This window comes from Callorhinus ursinus, unplaced genomic scaffold, assembly GCF_003265705.2.
Source record: "Callorhinus ursinus isolate GAN/ISIS: 27379988/994484 unplaced genomic scaffold, GSC_fseal_2.0 scaffold29, whole genome shotgun sequence".
In the NCBI taxonomy this organism is placed as follows: Eukaryota; Metazoa; Chordata; class Mammalia; order Carnivora; family Otariidae; genus Callorhinus; species Callorhinus ursinus.
In genome coordinates this window covers 13794046-13816025 of record NW_027397091.1, presented here as the reverse complement: position 1 = coordinate 13816025, position 21980 = coordinate 13794046, and the positions used below count along the sequence as shown (strand labels likewise).

Here is a 21980-nt window from a genome sequence, read left to right as displayed (position 1 = left end):
CAGCGGGGCGTCTGCCTCTCCCTCTGCCCCTCCCTGGGCTTGCACGCTCTCTTTCTCTCAAATAAGTAAATAAAATCTAAAAAAAAAAAAAAATAGTGTTTTGTAAAGAGTGCATATTATGTGGCACTTTGTATTATCTCATTTAATCTTCTCAATGGCCCTTCAGAGTAAGTACCAGTACAGATCCCATTTTACAGATGAGGCACTTGAGGTTTTTTAAGCAGGTTAAATAACCTGTCCAAATTCCCAGAGCAAACAAGAACAGAAAGTGCCAATATTTGAAAGTAGATCTGCTTGATTCGGGATTCTGAATTGTAACCACTGTGAACAGGTCTGGGCACAAAGAACCTGCTCAACATAGATTGCAATGATTACTGGCTGATTTCACATCTCGGGGGGCAGTCCTCCTGTTTCATGACATCAAGCCCTCCTATGACATCAAGAGGAGGGATCTGAACTGTTTTAGACGGGGGGAGGACCTCAGCAAACATTTTACAGATGAGGAAAATGAAGCCCAGGGAGGTTAAGCGAGTAGTCCAAGGTCACAGAGCTCCATCCTGGCACAGCCAGGACTGAAACGAACCTCCTGGATCCCAGATGCAGCAGGATGGAAAGCAACGTCAAGGTGGACAGCAACGTCAAAGGCCTTGGCTCCTGCAGCTTCTAACCAGCCCTCCTGCCGCGTTGGGGGCTACAGCTCTTCCAGCTGAGCGGTCCTTACGGCGCTGCAGTACCATTCCCCACCTCCGAGACCCAGCACATAAATCGCCTCGCAGTGTGTCCTGGCAGAGCCACGCGACTCACCGCTGGGGGCTTTTCCGGAACGAAAGTGTGAAAATCAGAGGTGATTCCTGGAGCAGAAAGCAGGACCTCAGACATTAAAAGAGGCCCTGAGGGGCGAAAACCAGAGAAGAGTTACAGGTGGAGAACAGAAGGATCCTGAGAGCATCCAGACAGAAGTGGGGCTGTCCACGTGAGAGAGTAGCTTCAGACAGCGACACCCAGAGGTCTGGATGAACACTATCTCGGAAGCTCCTGCTATAATTCCAGGGCCCCGGTTTCTCCTCCCCCCGTTGTGGGTGCCTGGTCTGTGAGTCCTCATGGTGAGAAATACCTCATTTTGGCCTTTGTCCAGGGTCCAAGCTATAGGCGATGAGGTGACCTGTAAAGTAAAATGGATTTTTCTTTTTCTTTTTTTAAGATTTTATTTATTAGAGAGCGTGTGCATGAGCGGGGGCGGGGGCAGGGGGGGTAGACAGAGAGGGACAAGCCGACCTCCCCCCGCACCGAGTAGGGAGCCCAACAAGGAGGCTCCATCCGGATCATGCCCTGAGCCAAAGGCAGCCACTTAACCACCTCAGCCACCCAGGTGCCCCTCTTTTTCTTTTTTTTTTAAGAATACTGAAACATTTTCTTTAAACTATGTATTTCAGACCTACAGAGGTGTTTCAAAAATGAAACCATGAACACCTGCATGCCCTTTGTCTAGACTCCCAGTGTGTTCCACATTTCTCTATGTATTTTTTTTCTTGTTCTTTTTCTTGCTGAATCACTTCAGAATTTCCATATATCAGAACTCTTTACCCTTGAATACCTCAGCCCACATATCATAAGCACAAGGACTTTCCCTTATGTAATTAAAACATGTTGACCAAATCCCGGTTATTTTACGCTGGCACACTATCATTACCTAACATACAGTCCATATTCAAATTGTACCAGTTCTTTTAATAATTTTCTTTATAGCATTTCCCCCCCGATCCAGGAACCCATCTCAGATCCAACACTGCATATAGTTGACATTTCTCTTTAGGTTCCTTTAATCTGGAACAGTTCCTCAGCCTTTGTTCTTCATGACCTTGACATTTTGAAGAGTACTAGTTGTCCCTCCTTTGGGATTTATCCAGTGTCTTCTTGTGATGAAAATCATTCAGTATTTACGGCAGGCCTACCACAAAAGCGAGGTTGTATTCAAGTGAAGTGGCTTTAATCACAATAATTTTATATGATATTAATCCTATCAGATATGCTGTTTCTTGAGTTCAAGGAGTATAACGGTAAATGACACCAAATTAGCCATGAAGTGAATCCCGAGGAGAGAACACCATCCCCAAAAGAGAGGTCACTCTGTTGACAGTATTCTTAACGGCCTGCCCCTTAAGGCAAAGCAACCTCCTCTCAGTCCAGCTCATATCACACTGATCTCTTTATTTCTACCATGATGACACCACTGAGCAGAATTAATTTCTCTACAGAAAGGAGGACAAACACCTACACGGAAAATTATTCCCCATGTCAGTCTGCCCGTAAATGAAAATTTGAAAACTCTCATTGTCAAACATAATCATTTCCCTTCGGAAACACTATAGTCTTCAAAGAATTTGAGTTGAAATAATTAAATCAACTGCCTAGTTTTCACCACTGAAATTTTAAAAATGATGAGGTAAGCATGTCACCTTTAAAGATGTCTATTTCAACGTGTATTTATAACATGTTTGGGTTAAGGGCGTTGTGTTAAGCTTTCATTTAGGAGGCTCATAATGTTGAGTTCTGAAAGTTTGAAAGTGCCTCCCGCGTTTACTGGTTTCTATTTCCCAAACTCATTCTCTTCCCTCCCGGCACCTGCCAACCCTCACTCCAAACTTCCACTCCTCAACACTGTCCTAACAGTTTCCTGACGGCACCCAGCCTCCACTTTTGTTCCCCCATGATGCAGCTTCCACAGAACAGACAAACTGATGCCTCTAAAATGTAGGCATTCCCCTAAATGCCCAGTGATGTCCTCTCCATTGTACTTACTTAAAATCCCAGTCTCCTACCACAACCAACAGGACTACCCCTGCCTCCTTCTCCAACTGCCTTTCCTCCTGCTCTCCCCCTCAGTCTGCTTCTTCCAGTCATGCGAATTGTTCTGTTCCTTGAGTGAGCCTGTCTCATTCACCTGAGGGTCTTCTCACTTGCCAATCTTTATGCATGGAACCCTCTTTCTTTGGCTTGACCCAACATAGTTCCTTCTTGCCGTTTGGGGCTCCACTCAAATATCACCTCATCCGAGAGCCTTTCTCTGATGATGCCACCCAAAGTAACCTCCACCCCAAACGGGTCACATCCTCCTGTGTTTCTTACTTTCTGAATCTCTTTCTGAATTTATCCTGTTGATACATTTCTTTGTAATTCCATCATGTAGCTCCACTACATCCTAAGGTCCGTGGAAACAAACAAACAAAAAACACATGTTTTTCTTGCTCCCTGCCAAATCTTGATTGCCTAGAACAACTTCTGACATGGGGTGGGTGCTCTATAAATATGTGTCGGATGAGTGAAAGAAAAATCACAGATTACAACTAGCCATCACTGAAAGAGGCCATTTGTCTGGTGTTGGAACAAATCGCCTATCACCTTGACCAGTTACCCACCTTGGGCACCAGATTTACCTCCAAGATGTTTCAGCTGTTTCCAAAGATGGTTCTAGCAATTAAGGGTAAATTAACAAGAATGGAGGCTGAAGTATAAGGGAATAAAGACATAGAACAAGAGGGTCCCATATAAACATATGTTCCACGAACTGAGAATATGATTAATTTAAACCATGGCATATAAGTAGGGCAATAATTGAACTGTGAACAATGAAACTTAGGAAGTATGCCATCTGCTGTGTGTGATGCCCTGTCCCAGTTCCCACTGCCTGCCGCCCACCTCTTGTGAGTCTCTATCGCTCTCCATCTTCCTTCGGCTTCTGTCCCCAAATGTGAACATTCCTGCAACATGGATGTCATAGATAGCCTTCTTTCTATATATGCCTTGTCTCTCAGAGTTCTCATTGACTTCCACAGCTGTGCCATCATTTTTCTACCAGCAAATTCCAAATTTTCATCTCTCCAGCACATTCCAGATCATTGCTGGCTGAATTTTTTTTGGCAATTTGAATCTTTCCTAGAACTCCTCAGCAAGTCTAGACTAGCTTTGTCCAGATGCCAAAAGGCCCATAATTTCCCATTATTCAAAAAAGTCAATTATTTTTTTTAAGATTTTATTTATTTATTTGACAGAGAGACACAGCAAGAGAGGGAGCACAAGCAGGGGGAGTGGGAGAGGGAGAAGCAGGCTTCCTGCGGAGCAGGGAGCCCGATGCGGGCCTCAATCCCAGGGCCCTGGGATCACGACCTGAGCCAAAGGCAGACGCTTAACGACTGAACCCCCCAGGTGCCCCAAGTCAATGAGTTTCTGAAGGGCAAGGATTATATCTCACTTCATTTCTTTATGATAGAATAGGCATCCACTCAGGCAAGTCTGAAGTCCCATAAACTTAATAGAAAATAAAGACTTTACCATGTTCGTGGATATACACATGTTGCATGGCTATTTCTGTGTCATAAACTACCCCCAAGTTAGTGGCTTAAAACAATAACCATTTTCTTAGCTTGTAATTCTGTTGGTTAGGCCTAGGGCCAGGGCTCGTCTAGGTGGTTCTTCTGGTCTTGGCTGGGCTAACTCATGCATCTGCCGTCAGCTGCCAATGTGGCCTGGGGTAGAGGGGCTTCAGCTGTTTATCTCTGCTTCGTGTGGTCTCTCTTCCTCCAGGAGGCTAGTCTGGGCTTGTTCTCACGGCAATGATGGAAAGGATCTTGCAAGAGCAAAAAGAAGTGTGCAGGGCCCCTTGACTCCCATGCTTAGACCTAGCACACCACCAGTTTGGCCACCTCTAATGGCCACACATATCATAAGACCAGCCCAGACTCAAGGCCTTCATCTCTTGATGGAAGATGCTGCAAAGTCACATTGCCGGGGGTGTGGATGCAGCAAGGGAAATTATTGTGGCTATTTTTGCCAACGGTTTACCACAGTGAGTAATGGTGTGCTAGCGGAATGCAGCTCTTTGAAGTGTGCTTAAAGAGAAGATACACAGACAATGGTAGGCAGGCAACGAAGCCTAACTTCTTTTTCTGTAAGCCATGACCTCATCCTCCCTAGCACTTCAGGCTGCTGCTTTGCAGGAAGGAAGTTGGAATTGCAACTGCTCCAGAACAACTGTGACCCAGGGGGTGCCTACCTGACCCCACTGATTCCCTGGAAGTTGGAGGTTATGATAACCACAGCAAGAATGCCTGAGATAGCAGTCTCCACAGATCTGGCCTGGAAGGTCTCAGTTAATCAATCACTTGTCTGAATGGGTGACAGAAAGGCTCAGGTCAGTAGGATGGCAGAGTGGAGTCAAGGCTTCTAGGATGGTGACTTTGGTCATTCCTTTCCAGCCTGCCCTGTTGCTATGACAACCGAAGGCTGCCTCTTAGATTCATCAAATATACAGGGGCACATTTGAAGTGCAGGAGAACTGCTTTGATGGAGTTTTTTTTTTTTCTAACTTGCAACAGGCAGGTGGTACTTCCTGAATTTTTTTCACTGGTGGTCCAGAATGGAAATTTACATGCCGATCAAATAGTATTCAGGCTTTCTCAGGTAGTTAGAGGAAGGTGCTAATGCAGTGTTTCTCAATCCTGGCTGCTTATTAGACTTCCTTGGAATGCTTCTCAAACATATTAGAGCCCCACAAGCAAGAAATATAATTGGTTTAGGGTGGAGCCCCTTAATGATTTTATTTTTAAGGCTGCCCAAGTGACTAATGTGCATCTGGGGTCTTGAATGGCTGTGCTAATGAAATGAACTCAAAGTCATAAAGAATGATGTTGTTGAAAAAGCACTTGTAGGTACATTTGTATCTCCATATGTTTGTATTGGAATTCTGGCTCCACCACCTTCTAGCTGTTTGGCTGTGAGAAATCTCAGTGTGCTCATCTGCATAATGGGGGCACTAATAATACCCACAGCATACCACTTGTGAGAACAAGAGGTAGCATTTTAAGTGTAGAGTAAAAGAAAATTAAAAGAAATATCGAATTGTAAGGAATGGCCAAGAACAAAGGAAAGAGCCTGGAAATGCTTCCCTTTTTCCTCCTCTTCCTCCTCCTCGACCACCACCATCACCACCACCACCACCACCACCTAGCATGATGATCTGCCCATAGGTGGCACCAGGACCCACCTGCTATATTAGTGATGCCAACACTGGACCCATAGAAGCTGCAAGACTCAAATCAAGGGCCCTTAGTCTGATGGAAGAGGCAAAATGGCCAGGTCTGACCTAAGTGCTGGGAGCAAAGGGTAATCATAGGTTGGGTCATGGAGCAGCATCAGTTGAGTAGCTTTCTGGGGAGGGGGATGGGGGAAGAGGGTTGCCTAAGCCTATTCTGAATGGGGAGAAGCTGGATTCATCTCCAGGGTACATTTAGTTTTAGAGCTCCATGCCTAGCTGGCCCTAGGTGCATGAAAATTAGTGTCCACTGTGAAAAGATGCTTAGCTCATCATTAAGTGCTGGAGGCATTCAGAGCAAAAGGAAGTGGCTTTGAAAGATGAATCAGGAAAAAAAAATAAAGAAAGAAAGATGAATAAGGCTTGGAGAGGCAGAGGGAGAACTGAAAAGGAATGGCTTTTCAGCAGCCAAGACAAAGAGGAATTGGTTGGCATCTTGTGACTTGGGGAAAATACCAGCTGGAACCAGAGAGACGTGGGGAAATCAGGTTAGACAGGTCACCTGGATCCAGATGTGGGATGGCCTTGGAGTCAGGCAGAGAAATTAACATTTGAAATGGTGGGAAAGAGGCGGCCATTGAACATTTTTGAGCAGAGGTAATGAAAAGATTTATTTTAGCAGTAGCCCTTGAAGAAGCTGGAAGATTCTTGGCTGGGGGGGGGGGCGGGGGAGGGGGAAGACAACTGTGTGAGACACAAGAGAGGTTTCTTTGAAAGGAAAATCAGCAGGACTTGGTACCTAACTAGAGATGGGGAATAAGAGAGGAAAACCATTTCTAGCCTGAATTAAGGAAGACAGGTGGTCAGCTTCTAGCATTCTTTATCTGAGTTCTAGACAATCTCAATTTCGGCTGAACAAAGGCATCATCTGGAGATCTTGATAAAATGCAGACTGCTTCAGTGTGTCTGGACCCACATTCTGCATTTCTAAGTAGCTCCCTCATGAGGCTGATGCTGCTGGTCCACGGATCAACCACGCTCCAAGAAGAAAAGTTTTAGAACAATAGTTTCCAACTTGACTGTGCATGGGAGTCTTCTGGAGAGCTCTTAAAAACCCAAAGGCCCAGGTGGACCACTTCAGTCAGAATCTCTGGAGGGGCGGGGCCGAGGCATCAGGATTTCTAAAGCTCTTCAGGTGGTTCACTCACACAGCCTAGGTTCAACTGAGCTTTGGATGCTCTCGATTTCAGAGGTTATTTTTTTCTTTTAAGATTTTATTTATTTATTTGAGAGAGAGAATGAGAGCGAGAGCACAAGAGGGGGGAGTGTCAGAGGGAGAAGCAGACTCCCCGCTGAGCAGGGAGCCTGATGCGGACCGATCCAGGACTCCAGGATCGTGACCTGAGCCGAAGGCAGTCGCTTCACCAACTGAGCCACCCAGGCACCCCTCGATTTCAGAGGTTAAAAGAACACATTTGTAATGTCTCAAAGCTTCCCTGGGTATATTTTCCAGGGCAATGACTGCCTCAAGACTTTTTTTTTTTTTTTAGAATGGTTCCATAAATAGCCTTTCTAAAAAATCTTGTGCACTTCCGGGGCACCTGGGTTGCTCAGTTGGTTAAGTGGCTGCCTTTGGCTCAGGTCATGATCCCAGGGTCCTGGGAATCCCTGCTCAGCAGGGAGCCTGCTTCTCCCTCTCCCTCTGCTGCTCCCCCTGCTTGTGTTCTCTCTCTTTCTGTCAAATAAATAAATAAAATCTTTTAAAAAAATGATTGGATAACTTAAAAAAATAAAAAAATAAAATACTTGTGAGCATCCAATCATCATCAACAACAAAAATCAAACTGTCCCTTAAGATGCCAGGTACCTGAGTAAAATAACAGCAGATTCTTTTTTTAAGATTTTATTTATTTATTTGACAGAGAAAGAGAGAGACACAGCGAGAGAGGGAACACAAGCAGGCCGAGTGGGAGAGGGAGAAGCAGGCTTCCTGCGGAGCAGGGAGCCCGATGCGGGGCTCAGTCCCAGGACCTGAGATCATGACCTGAGCTGAAGGCAGATGCTTAACGACTGAGCCACCCAGGCGCCCCACAGCAGATCTTTAATGCTACTGCAATGAGTACATTTTTTTTTTTTAAAACGGCAGAGTGGGAGACGTCTTGCAAGGCCTGCAAATCCTGGTGATTTATGAGCACGAATGCACAGTGCAGAAGCTGCTGAATTGCTTCAGCTCATCAAAGAAGCTTCTCTGCGAGCTATTTTGAAGACTTCCTGCTGTGTCTTTAGTCTTCATTTTTGTAAATCCATCTCTGAATGGTTAGGGCTCCTATGCTCCCAGCTTTAGCAGGGGCCTGGGCTCAGCGGTCTGCTCCTCGTTAATCTTTACCAGGCTGGAAAAACACACAAGGCAAATCCTATACTGAGTAGCAATTAAAGTACTTTACAACAGACTGCAAATTGTGGACTGTAAAAAAGCATTCCTCCCAGGGCTTTCTCGCAGGACCCTGAGATTTATAGCAAGTGGCCTTCGTTCTGGTGGGTATTAGAATTACACAATGCCGGCACTGGGCAGAGAAATTTAAGAGGCGAGGCATAGACCCTCACCAAATGCGCAAGCCCCTTTGAATCTGATTGCTGCTGGGCAGCCTAGCTGAGATAGAAATAGAGCTATCGTATTTCTTCCTGTGTGCATAGAGAGGCAGTGTAGTATCATGCAAAGATCCCTAGTTCGGGAGCCCAGGGACCCAGTTCTTGCTTGAATCTCGTGTTTTAGGAGCTGGAGTTTTCTCATTATGTAATCTGGAACTAGAGGGCCTTTTTGGATGGATTGTTATGATGGGGGATATCCTGGCAGATGTTTGATGTCTAGCTCTGGTGGGCGGAGGGGGCCTGATCTGTACTGTTTGCCCATTTCCATGGTATAAATACCCCCATTGTGGCCCATTTCAAACTCCCAACCTACATTCTTGAGCCTGCATTCTTGAGCCTGCCATCTGTAGAGAGCCCACTGTTCAGATGCAATAACTCTAACTTACAGAACTTCAAAGACATGGATGAGAATAAAATGCAGTAAAATAATTAGGAAGTGATGGGTTTTACATACTTATTGCCTTTTAAAAATACAATTTATTTAGTTTTAAGTTTGTGTAGCTTGATCTTTAATCATGGATGTTTAAAAACCAGTTGGCAGAATTCCTAAAAATGTTCAAACTGATTCTCGAGAGCCAGGAGAAAGTGGCTCCAACCTATTCCCAGTTGTGATAACCTCATGAAAAAACATGTGAGAACATCCAGCATGTTCATTAGGTGTTGGTTTGCAAGGGCAAAAGAGCACAGATTTAGTGACTTAAGCCACAGAAATTTATTTCCAAGTTCACAGTTCCAGAGCCTGGAAGTCCAAGTTTAAGGTGTTGGCAAGGTTGGCTTTTTCTGAGGCCTCTCTCCTTGGTTTGCAGATGGCCGCCTTCTTGCTGCATCTTTACGTGGACTTTGCTCTGTGCATGCATATCCCTGGCCTATCTTCCTCTTGTTATAAGGATGCCAGTCCTACTGGTCTAGGTCTCCACTCTTATGACTTTATTTAACCTTAATTATCTCTTTAAAAACTCTGTCTCCAAATGCAGTCATATTGTGGGTTAGGCCTTCAACATATAAATTTGGGAGAGGACACAATTCACTCAGTAATAGCATTTAATAACTATTGGTTGAATATAAATCTAAATAGTGGAGTTTCAACAATGAGCTGAGAATAACCTATCTTCTCTTGCAGGCATTATGTCTTTTTTTTTTTAAGATCCTATAGGTAGACTTAGGCTATCCATGTCCAAGAAAACCTTGGCTGGGGGTCTGTCTTCACTGTGCTAAGGCTCATATGCAGATGGTCCAATAAAGTGCAAAGGGTTATACAAATGGAAGATTATTGTTGTGGTTACTATCTATTTTCTACCATGATTGGTTGTTGTGGTTGTTATTTTGGTACCAGCGAAAATTTCTCTCTAACTCATGTACGCCCTTAGAGATGCCCTTAGATATGTAATAGTCCATCACTGGCATGTGATTACTTTTGTTCTTTTTACTTCCTTATGTCTAGAGGCTGTGGAGCATAGAGTTTAAGAGTTCAGTCTCTAACACCAGAATGCCTGGATTTGAATCTCAGCTTCACAATTGTATTGTCATGGATAGAAACGACAGGTATTGTCATATGTTATGATTATTGCAGAAGTTGAAGGTCGCCATCCAAAGACCACCAGGAATACGATCATTGTCCAAACATTAAGGTTTATTTAGCTCGCTGCTGCAAAGGAGAACACACAAAGAAGCCATAGATGTCTGAGTAAGAAGGAATTAGGATGGGATTATTGTAAAACTGGTCTTGTGAGTGTTTCTAGAAAGTTTGAAGGAAGTGGCTGGGGGTGGGGATTGGGGAAGAAGGCATTTTTGGCTGGGTCCTGTCAATGCAAGGGGGTCGTTCAGTGATTGGAAATCTACATCGTTTTTATCTGGAGGGTCAGACCTTTAAAGCAAGGTTAAAGCTATAAGTGGCAAAGAAGCTGGAGTCACTTGTGTTAGTTCTAAGAGAGGAGAGTCCAGTCACTTTTGTGGCTCTAGAGGGTCCTGGTCTTTGTCTTATTTAAAATATTGTCACACAATGAATTTGTCTGATGATCATTTATATTCTTTGAGCATTGTTTATTTCAGTTGGAATCATTACGGTCTATTTGTTTTCAGGGATGTTTTCTCATAGGTGTCTCAAAGTAGTATTCTCTCACTACTTAGGTATTATAATAAGGTATTATAATTATTAAACAAACACTATTTAAGACATGAGTAAAGAAGCATATCACATATATTTTGAGAGATATACACACGTATGTTATCTTGACAAACTTAGTCAATATAAGTGTGGGTTTTTTGCAATCCTATGTATTTTATTTTATGCAATTTAAAAACATTATTCTGAGAAAGAATTCATAGGCTTCACCCAACTGTTTAAGATGTCCAAGGGATCCAGAAGTTTAAGAACATGTGATACCCCAACCCTCTCATTTTATGGACCAAGTAACAGGCTTAAAGAAGACAAATGGCTTTCCTGAGATTATGCTGTACATCGGTGGCAGAGCAGGGATGAAGTTCGACTTCTTCTCTGTCCTAGGAGGCAGGAAAGAAAAGGGAAAAGAGTACAAAAGCCATGGACTTTGAAGACCGACAAACCAGCATTTGTTGGGATAATAACACTGTCTCAGCATGGGTCTCCTTGAAAATAAATCAAGTGACAAAGCTTCCTTAGCATTTTGCTGAGGGGTCCAACCCCAGGACAGTGAGAGTGAGGAGAAAAGGAACGTGAGACAGAGACGGAAGGAAAGCAAGTATAAGGTGGTTACTGAATTTACTACAAGAAAACGCAGACAATTATTCCATCAGGAGGATGCCCAACAGCAGCAAAGAATCGAAGTCACAGTAAGAGTGAAGACTAATGGAGGAGCACCAAGTCCTAAGTCTATGGCCTCGACCTGCCTTCATACTCCCATACAAGTTTGGTAAGAACACATTCTTCATGGATTAGCAAGAGATAAGTTAATGATGGTGGCAGCAGCATTCTCCATCAAGAGACACTTGAAACAGGAATTTTGGACAGGTGCATAAATTGGACTTAATATGAGTATCTATCTCATGCCATTGTTGTGAGGATTAGAAATAAAGCACTGAGCTCAGAAGCAAATTCTGTAATTGGAATATACGACATAATTGGCAATACACACCCATATACACCTCCTCTGGCGTTCTTTCCACTGTACCATAGAAACTTCCCTCAATGACCTTTCCTCAAGGAACTCAGAATGTGGCAGTCTCTTACTCAAAAGTCTCTTATTCCTTGGACTTGGCTGCACATTGGAATCAGCTGGAGAATTTCAAAAATAATGATGTCTGGCTCCCACCCCAGTGATTCTGGCTCAGTTGGCTAGGGGTTCAGCCTGGGCATCAGCTGATCTCATAGGAGGGTTTGTGCCATGATTACAAAAGCCTGGATGCCAAACTGAGAACCTGCATCCTCTTTACTGGGTCTTAATTTTATTCCTCAGTTCAACTCTCTACATTCCTTGGATTTGTTTTGCTTGAAAATTCTACTCTGATTGCCCCTTCTGTGTGATCTAGGCCAACAGTGCCCCGACATTCTTGCCATTCCCTTTCCCAAGAGACCCTGAGAGAGCAATTTCTGCCTCTACCAACTTTATGCAGGCAGTACATGCAACACCATTTTTTTTCCTCCATCTCAGCCATTCAGCTGTACATGTGAATGACACACCTGCTAATTGTGATGTTGTTCTAGGCATCGCAATGGCAGTAAGTCTAAACTAAACCTAAAGTATTGAGGGCCATTGCTAATTGAAGATCACTCAGGAATGAAAGTGACAAATCTCTAAAATTAGTCACCAGTAAAATATTTAAAGGAGACCTAGACTCACAGGATTTCAGACATTGGGAAGAGGGGGTGAATCACTTGGACTAATCCCTCTCCACCTTGCATGAGCTCTCTTCCACAACGTCCTTGCAGACATGGGGCCAAAGCATTTGATTTACACAAATTAGCTTAACTCCCAGCTTTTCAAAAACACAGCTATTGGAGAAAAGGAAGGCCATTTGAGGTCCTCATGAAGTTCACCAGTTTGTAGTGAGTTGGAGTACCATGAAGCTGCCTGTTGTAATGAGAAACACTCAAGACATTGCTATTGCACACACAAATGCAGAAGGAGATTGTTATTCAGGAGGTGTGTAAAGAGTTACCTTATTGCTATTCAAAAGGCACTTTCTCATTTGAAGAAGTCAAGGAAATCAATATGCTGTAGTGACTGAGGCATTCAGAAGCTCAAGGCACAATAGAGAATGAGCCCCTCCGTCCCCCCAACCCCACAGATCAAAATCAAAACTCCAGTCTTGCTTGTAAGAGTAAAGACTTGGAAAATACACAAGGCAGGAGCTTGGCCTTATTCCCCAGAGACATAAAAAGTTATGGTTATTTCAAAGGATAAGAGAAAGCATCAAAGTTTGGAAAATAAACATTTGAACATTTTTTTGAGAATAGTTATCTAAAATCAATGGAAGCTTTTGAGAATGGCCCATCATTTGATAGGATGTGTGCATGCACACACATGGATGCTATTAACAATGCCTGCTGCATCCAAGATCAGCAATACATAATTTCTTTTTACTCTTGACTTTGAAACAACATTCAAACCAGATGTGGAAGTATAAAAAGAGAGGTCTACTGGCATTACAGAGCTCCTAAAATAATCCATTTCCTTAGTTTGCTATTTGAACATAAGGAAGCATATGCAAAATTTATTACCTTTTATTTTTGTCATAAAATTGAAATAAAGCCTTTATGGAGTATTTACAATGCTCAGGTGACTATGCTAAGGCTTGTAATTGAAACGTCTTTGCTATTTTAATATTCAATTCAATTCAACCTGTGAATTCAGCCTTGTGCTGGGCACCTGGGTGACCAGCTGTCCCAATTTGCCTGGGACTGGCATGGTTTGGGCACTAAAAGTCCTGCATCCTGAGAAATCCCTCACTCTCAGGCAAACTGGGACAATTGGTCACTCTTTGGAGCACTGAGGAAATTGCCAAAGAAAGAAAAGTTCCCAACTTAAGGAGTTCACAAGTTAATTGGATCTAAAAACAAAGAAATCCACATTAAACTGACAGATACCACTTCAAGAAAGAATATGATTAATATAAGCTTAGTCTATGATTAACATGGAAAACAAGTACTATGGAAATGCTTATGAAAATAAGTGCTTCAGAGGTTTGTTTTGAAGGTCCTGAAGGTCTTGAAATTTTCAAATATTGGGTCAAATATTTATTGAGGGACAAGCATAGTACTGAGCAGGGTATAAAAATGTCAAACAAGGCATACATCTACCTAGAGAATTGGTTCTGGTCTCTGTACCACTCATCATACCATTATCATGAGTTAAAGCTTAACCTTTAAAGTTTCTGAATTTTGATTTTCATATTTATTTATTTGTTTCTTTAAAAGATTTTATTTATTTATTTGAGAGATAGAGAGAACATGAGAGCACACAAGCAGGGGAGGGGCAGAGGGAGAGGGAGAATCAGACTCCCTCCTGAGCGGGAAGAACCACATGGGGCTTGATCGCAGGACCCTGAGATCATGACCTGAGCCAAAGTCAGACATCTAACCAACTGAGCCATCTAGTGCCCCTTGGTTTTCATATTTATAAGATGGGTATTATAATAGTACCTTCCTTACTTATCTCATAAGAATGTTGGGAGAATCATATGAGATGAGCAGTGTATATAAAAACATTTTGAAAACTATGAAATGTAATATAAATACAAAAGGAGTAAGCAATGTTATTGTTATTATGCCGATGAGCAAAACAATAAACCCACAATACGATTTCAGTGGTCTACAACTGTATTGGCCAACATGGTAGCCACTAGTGGCTATTTGAATTTAAATTTAAATTTATTAAAGTTAAATAAAATTTTAAAAAGTCAGTTCCTCAGTCACCCTAGACACATTTCAAGTCCTTAATAACTATACATGGCTAGCAGTTACCATATTGGACAATGCAGAGATTATGTCCACTATCACAGCAAGTTCTACTGGACAGAGCTGGTCTAGAAATAAATGACTTAAATTTTGTATGTTGAATATGGTGATAATATGTCTTTGAGGTAGGGTCATTTCTATATAAAAGCAGGAAGGTAATGATGACCCCCTGCTGTATGGCCATAACTCAAGTTGTGGTAGTCATTACTGCTGTTCACCATTTATTTCAGTTTTCTTTCTTTTCTGGGCACATGTTAGCATTGCACTTCCTAGAGCCCTTACAGTTGATTAGGAACCATGACCAATTATTTTCAATAAGCTAAGAGCAAAAGTGAGGTCTGTCACTTCCCTGTTGAGCATTTAATTATTAATGGCAAATCAGCCAGAGCTCTCTCCTTGTTCTTCCAGTTACTAGAACAGTCCCAGATAATGGCTGCTGATCACCCTGGGTCCTGCAGGGAAATCGACCGCACAGATCAGAGTTGAATTGCTAGCTGACCTTTGATGGACATGTAGAAGGAGCAAGAAATGAACCTTGGTTTGTATCAGCCACTGAAATTTCAGGAGTGTTTGTTATTTTGACATAACCTAGCCTATCCTGACTGATACTTTAATCTTGAACTAAGAACAACAAAAGACCTTATAGGCTAGGTCTCTGATCCTAGTTATTCTCTAGCCCTGACCATTCACCAAGCATGCACACACACACACACACACACACTCAGACTCACATGCACATGTAGTAAAAACAGAACAAAACACAAAAGATACAGCAGAGCCCCACCTACCCACCAAGGCATGCAAACTGCTCTGCCTTACTTCCTTGCCAAGAGAAGATTTGAAGCCACATATAATGCATTTACCACAGCCAGGTTTTAGAAGCAGAGTATAATGCTCTTGTTTTCTTTTATGAAGCTCTGGATATTACAATTTCATGAGGACTGGAGTTGGTGTAACTGGAACCTGACTTTTCCAAGGTGGGTTCATACACTATTTACCAGACTGTACCTCTAGTCTTAGTCTCTCCATCTATAAAATGAAGGAAGCAAGCAGAGATGATTTCCCCTACTGAAAGGAAGTGTGGGATTTTCTAGGTTAATGACAAATACTTTTTGAAGAATGGAAAAAAATATATTGGCCCAAATTATTCATGTTCTGCTTCCTGATCCCAAAGCAAAGATTCCATTTGAAAGTGCCAGGCAGCAATTTAGCTTTTGAAACACATTGCATATTAGACTAAAGAGGTGCCATTGGGAAAATTTTGTGGAGAAACTGCAGAAATCTCATCTTTCTAGGCAAATATATTGAAGCATCCCCATGGACCCCGTATATAATACTATACCTGATGCTTTTATTGCTATTCATTGACATTGCTATTCATTAACATTGCTTAGCCCAGTGTCTACACACTGCTCCCACCTACTTCATCCTACCACCCGATTCTGTAAAACATAAAGCCTGTTTGCAAGATTATTTGCTGTCATAGCTACGAGTGTCTTCAAGAAAAAGGAAAGAAATATACATTAAATGCCTACTTTGAATGCTATGTGCCAAGCATTTTTGCTTCACATTAACTTTTTGACCTTTGTAAGAACTCTGAGAGGTAGCTAGCATGATCTCCATTTTTCGCATGTGGAAACCAAGGCATAGAGATGTTGCATAACATGTTTGTAGCAGACTCACCATTCACATGTACCCATTTACTTACAGGCCAGTGACTTCTTACCACAAGCACTTATCACCTTTTGCTTGGTTTTCTTTGGCTACAGAAGCAAGCTCAGCCCCCACACAGAGCAGAACAGAAAGGCTGGAGTGTTAATGCCACTGGAAGCAGTACTCAGTCCCCCATGGATAGATGTCAGTGGATAAATACCCACAGCTCCCTCTTCTGTTTGTGTGATAACACAGAGGCATGCTTCAGGTGTGGAGGTATCCCAGAATTCCCCAGGTGGAATGAGACACCCTTGTCCATAGTAGTAAGTTGCTTATTAACATATCTTGTATAGGCTTCCTTTCCTTTGCTGCTTCACTTCCCCACTCCCATTCTAGTGCTTCCTAGAATCATCTCTTAAGTTTAGTACTTGTCCTCAAAGCTTTTTCTCAGAGTCTCCTTTCAGAAAGAGCCCAATGTCAGACAATGTTCAAGTCCATATAATTAACAAATGCTGTAGCCAAGACTCAAATTTGTCTGACTCTATACATCAGGAGAGATCAATTTTTCAAATTTCTCTTGTCTCCATTCCAAACCATTGTGGTGGACACTGACAAGCCACAGAGATAAAAGAACATTAGAGCACCAATCTTGGTCTCCACCAATGACCCTGGCACTTGCCAGGGCTTTGACTTGATCCTTCCAAAGGCAGCAGCCCCACAGGGAATCTGCCCCCAGAAGAGTCTTCTTGGCCCTTGAGCATCTGGGAAAGCGATTACTGCAACAAAAAGACACCCTTCCTGAGAACTCAGAAAGAATTTGGAGGGAAAGTTTCTGGGAACTCATCTTTGAGAGCTCACAATGCAACCCAGGTGGCTGCATTTATAAACAGCTAGAGTAATTAGGGAGAAGAAATTCTATGCTGCTATTACCATTTTAATCATAGTTGTAGCATGGCCAGCTACCCCATCACCAGTGGCATCTCCACATGCCTACTCGAGTCATGGCCATGAACCCAATTACCTATTCTTGGAAACTCCCTGCAAGGATGCAGTTCCCTTACATACCAATCACAGAAAGCCATTTCAGAAAGAAAAGATAATCTAAACTATTGAAGACTGATTATCTTTCCTTGTAGCTTTTCTTATTGATGCCTCGCCCAATTTGATCTGGCATGTAAACTCCCATTTGGATGTTACAGTCTATGCCAAGTTGAGAATGTTACCGCCATGACTGTCTTCACCAATGACGTCACACATCAGAAAATGAGAGTCAAACGAACCATGAGAGATGATGGACTCTGAAAAACTGAGGGTTCTAGAGGGTAGGGGGGTGGGGGGATGGGTTAGCCTGGTGATGGGTATTGAGGAGGGCACGTTTTGCATGGTGCACTGGGTGTTATGAACAAACAATGAATCATGGAACACTGCATCAAAAACTAATGATGTAATATATGGTGATTAACATAACAATAAAAAAAATTAAAAAAAAAAAGAAAATGAGAGTCAAGAGTCTGGCCACCAGAGAGGGAGCATTGCCTGGCATAGCCTGGAACTGTAGCGGGCATTTAATAAATACACATAAAGGAAATAGGGTCATGGTTTTCCTTTAAGTCTAATAAGATGCTTGAGCTAAGGCCGAGTGATCTGGGGTTTTTTTGTAAGAGAGATGAAGGGAAGCAGTGATGAGAAATAGCCAGAAGAATTTCAGTTCACAGAAAAATAACACTTCACCCCAAGTATCTGCTGCCTGGACATCCTCAAGACCCTAGCTTTTCCTTATTATTAACAAATAATGGCTTTAAAAGTGGCTTCATATTAAACATGGCTTGCACCATTTTTAAGATTATTGAAGTAGGTCTTAAAAGTTTTCATCACTAGAAAAAAATTTTTGTAACGATGCAAGGTGATGGGTGTTTACTAGACTTATTGTGATCACTTTGCAATATACGCGAACATTGAAATCATTATGTCGAACACCTGAAACTAATATAATGTCACTTATACCTAATTTTTAAAAGTATGGCTTGTACAATTTCAAGAGGCTCCCTCAAGCCAGAGATGTGACCATCTGAGTGCTAACAAAGATAATAACTGCAAATGATTGAAACTTAACAAATATGTTTAAATACATGAGTTCTTAATCATTTAAAAAATTAATTGGAAGCCACTGGGGGATAGAAGTGAAACAATACATCACATGTTTTGAAAACTGGTGAATAAAGGGAATGAGTTAATAAAAAAGTATGAAGAAAGTCCTGTGCCCCATGCCATGTACTACCAGAGGTCCAGATCCTGACCTGTTACCTCTGAGGGGTGTCGGGAGGCATTTTTTTTTAATACTAAAGTGGACACCGCCATATGCTTTCCTTTTCCACTGCTGGATACTGCCCCCAGCTCCACCTGGCTCCACTGGAGCCATCTTCCTTCCACGTGTCTTCAGCTCACACTGGATATAGCCTGCATCCTTCTTTCCCCCAAACACAACACGGTCACAAGCCAGTTCCATTTGGAAGACTTTAATTAAATTCTTAGGGAAATGGTGGCAGAAGATGGCACAAAAAACAACCAATTAAAATTAAATAACAGACATCCCCATTTTCAAGTTCTTTGATCACACTCCCTCCTTGGAGACTCTCTCCCATTTTCTGCAGATTTTGGCTGGTGTCATCCACATAGCTTGGGTCTCTCCTCCTTTTCTTTCCTTTCAAATATCTCTCAAAACACCTCTCCCCAAAACCCCCACCAACCTCTTCAGACTTTCTAAAGCTTTTTATTTTATTAAGGCAAATAAGTTAACCCCTTCTTGATTAAATCTCTCCCTGTCCAGATTGTCCGCTGGAGAACTTGACGGATATAACCGAATATGCCCATTTAAATTGCTTTTCTTAAGCAAAAAAGACATTTCTCGCTAATTAGAATTCTGGCTTCTTGATGGTCTATGTGACTCAAACTCTGATCAAGTTTTGTTTTTAAACTTCTCATTATAATGAAAAGTCCCTAAAATTTTTAAAGGTTTAACTTCAAGTACTCGTTGGTGCTATTAATCAAAGATGCATTATAAATACATTTCAAACAAACTTTATTAATCAGCCTGCCAATTATTTTTTATTTTGTGTGGTCTATTTCCCCCACTGGCATCAGCCATCAGTTACTTTTGATTCAAAGTGCAAGCCTTTCAGCCTTGTTCATTGTACTATTAGTCTATGACCTTCGAAAACAGACTGTTGCTTTGTTTGGGAAAAAAAAAATCTAATTACTGTAGTTAAATGAACTGGAATTAATTAAGTTGTGGATACTTGACATTTATAGTTAATTAGTCATATCTATCATAAAAATAAAAATTGGGCCTTTTATCTCTCTGTTTTATCAGCCATGCTGAAAATCAATAGTGTTTCCAGAAGTAGGGGGCAGCATGGGCGGGGGGCAGTACCAAGTCTCACAGCCTGTTTGACCCAGAAGAAAACCCAAGACATTATTAAATGATGGCTAGAAATTTCTTAGTCAGCTGGAGAGAGTTCTGAGGAAAGAATCATGGGCTTCGGGCATTTCCAACTAGGGACTCTGGAAATAGTGTTAGTTGGGGACTCCTGCACAGGAGACTTGCTACATCAAGGAAATGGGGGCTTTCTGCGGTGCTTGAGTGTTGAGTCTCCATTCCTCAACAGTCTCTGTGTCCAAGATGAGCACTGTCAGCTGCAGCCAGGAGATAAGGTGCTGGGAGTCCGGGTGAGGTTTGCCAAAGGTACTCAAGGTCCATCATTCTTCAGCCTTCCCCTCAGTCAAGGGAATTACCTACAAGGGAGTGAGTTCATAGGGTCACCATGTAGGTGTTAGATCACTGAAGTGTAAACAAACATGAAAAGATCCGACTTGTGATTTATTTGGGGGCCCTAACATAAGCTTCCAACTGCCTTCCAGGCTGGCTGGTGCACTTCATATTTCTATCAGCCGTGGGTGAGATTATGCTTCTCCCCAGAATTATGTTGATATTATTGCTCTTCCAAAATTGTTTTCAATCTGATGGATGTAATGTTTCTCTGTGAGGCTAATTTGAATTTCTTTGATGACAAGTTAGCAGCCTTTCATAGGTTGACTTTTGGAAACATCCCATAGCATTTAAATTATATGGTCGTGGTATATCAATTCTACTTTTGGAAATGAATTCTAAAGCAGTAATGCTATCCTCTGTAAACACTTACATTTATAACAGTATTGTTCACAGCTAGAAACTGGACACAGGCCAATGTCTATTAATAGAGAAATGGCTAGCTAAATTATGACACATGATACCATGAAGTATTATACAGGCATTAAAAAAGAACAAATGAGAGCTATACCACATGACATGTAAGGATTTCCTTACAGTGTTAGTGAATGAGTAAAGTAAAAAGCAGAAAGTAGGTACAATATCATCCCATTTTTGGAATGTGATACCGTCCTTGGACCCAGGCAAGAGAATCCTTTGCCCTGGGCCTTGTTCCAGGCCTTTTCCAGAGCCTGTGTGTGCAGGGCTAAAAGGGATGTGCTTACCCAGAGACCCTATGCCTCCATTCAGACCTTGGGACCTTGAAATTTCTTGTTCCAACAGCTCTAAACCCAGCTCTAAGGTCTGCGTGGACCTCTTCCCTTGATCTTTCCTCTCAAGGGTGTCCATGCTAGGTTATGCACCCCGAGGCTCAAAGGGAAGCCAAGGGGTAACTTTTTGTGGAGGATATGAATGGTGCTTAAAGTAGTAGACCGAGGTGTCCATGTGTATGGGTACAAGGTCTCTTGCTGTGCAGGATGGAGTCAGGGGTAAGAAGGGGAGGGGGAAGCCCATGGGCTGAGAATCTCCATTTGTATTCTTGCCACAGTCCTATGAATATTAAAGGCAGGCCACCCACAGACATGGTGCATTTGACCAATGACCAGACACCCTGATCAAGTGTGGCTGGGAAGGTATTTAATGTTGCGCCCCCCAGGGGGTGTCAAGTTCTGCTTAAAGGTATAGTTCTTTCTCTGTTCAGTCTCAGGCAGAAGAAATTGGTCCCCATCGAGCGTCTTTAGAACATTGCACACTGAAAGGACAAAGGCCCCAGAGAACAGGTGTCCCTCCAAAGAGAAAGCAGAGCTGTCAGCATCTGCAGAGAAGTTCTAACTGGAGCCACAGGTATAACTCCAACATAGCACAGTATGGACGTTCCCGGACAGATCGGACCTGTGAGATGACCCAGAAATACATCAGAAAGTCCAGGTCAGCCCCCAAATCTGTCCCTTACCCACCCTGTTTCAAGACCGTAGATGCAGATCAGAACGCACCGCAGGATCTTTCAGCTGAGTGGCATCTATGTTTACCCAACAGGAAGCACAGATTTCTCACTCCAGACAAATCCATGTGTCACTGAACCTCTGCACCTATGATTATACATGGATACCTTGATGAGGTAGTTCCTGTGTCAAGAGTCAAGATTTTATCCAAGAGTGAGAAAATACAAATAAGGAACATCCCTTTCAGGCCCATTTCAGTGAGACCATCTTCTCTATGGATTTATGATACTTCACAGAATAAATTCCATGGAAAAAGATGTCCTTTAATATCTTGTCTTACCCAAATGCTTCAGAGATTTATTTGGACTCACAGATGTTGAAAATATTTGAAATGATCACATAATCATAAAATGTTTCTGTTGGAATGAAGCATTTAGTTCAGTAATTTTTCAAAGTTTTTTCTTAAAAAAA

The 21980-nt window shown here is 42.3% G+C and overlaps 1 long non-coding RNA gene across 1 annotated transcript; it reads left to right on the top strand.

The window, feature by feature from the left end:
- The first annotated feature begins 474 nt into the window (after nucleotides 1–474).
- On the top strand, nucleotides 475–21405 carry LOC112828053 (uncharacterized). The gene is made up of 4 exons (XR_003209392.2): nucleotides 475–1103; nucleotides 15018–15147; nucleotides 15525–15586; nucleotides 21269–21405. It is a non-coding gene; the product is annotated as an uncharacterized lncRNA (long non-coding RNA).
- The last annotated feature ends 575 nt before the right edge of the window (nucleotides 21406–21980 follow it).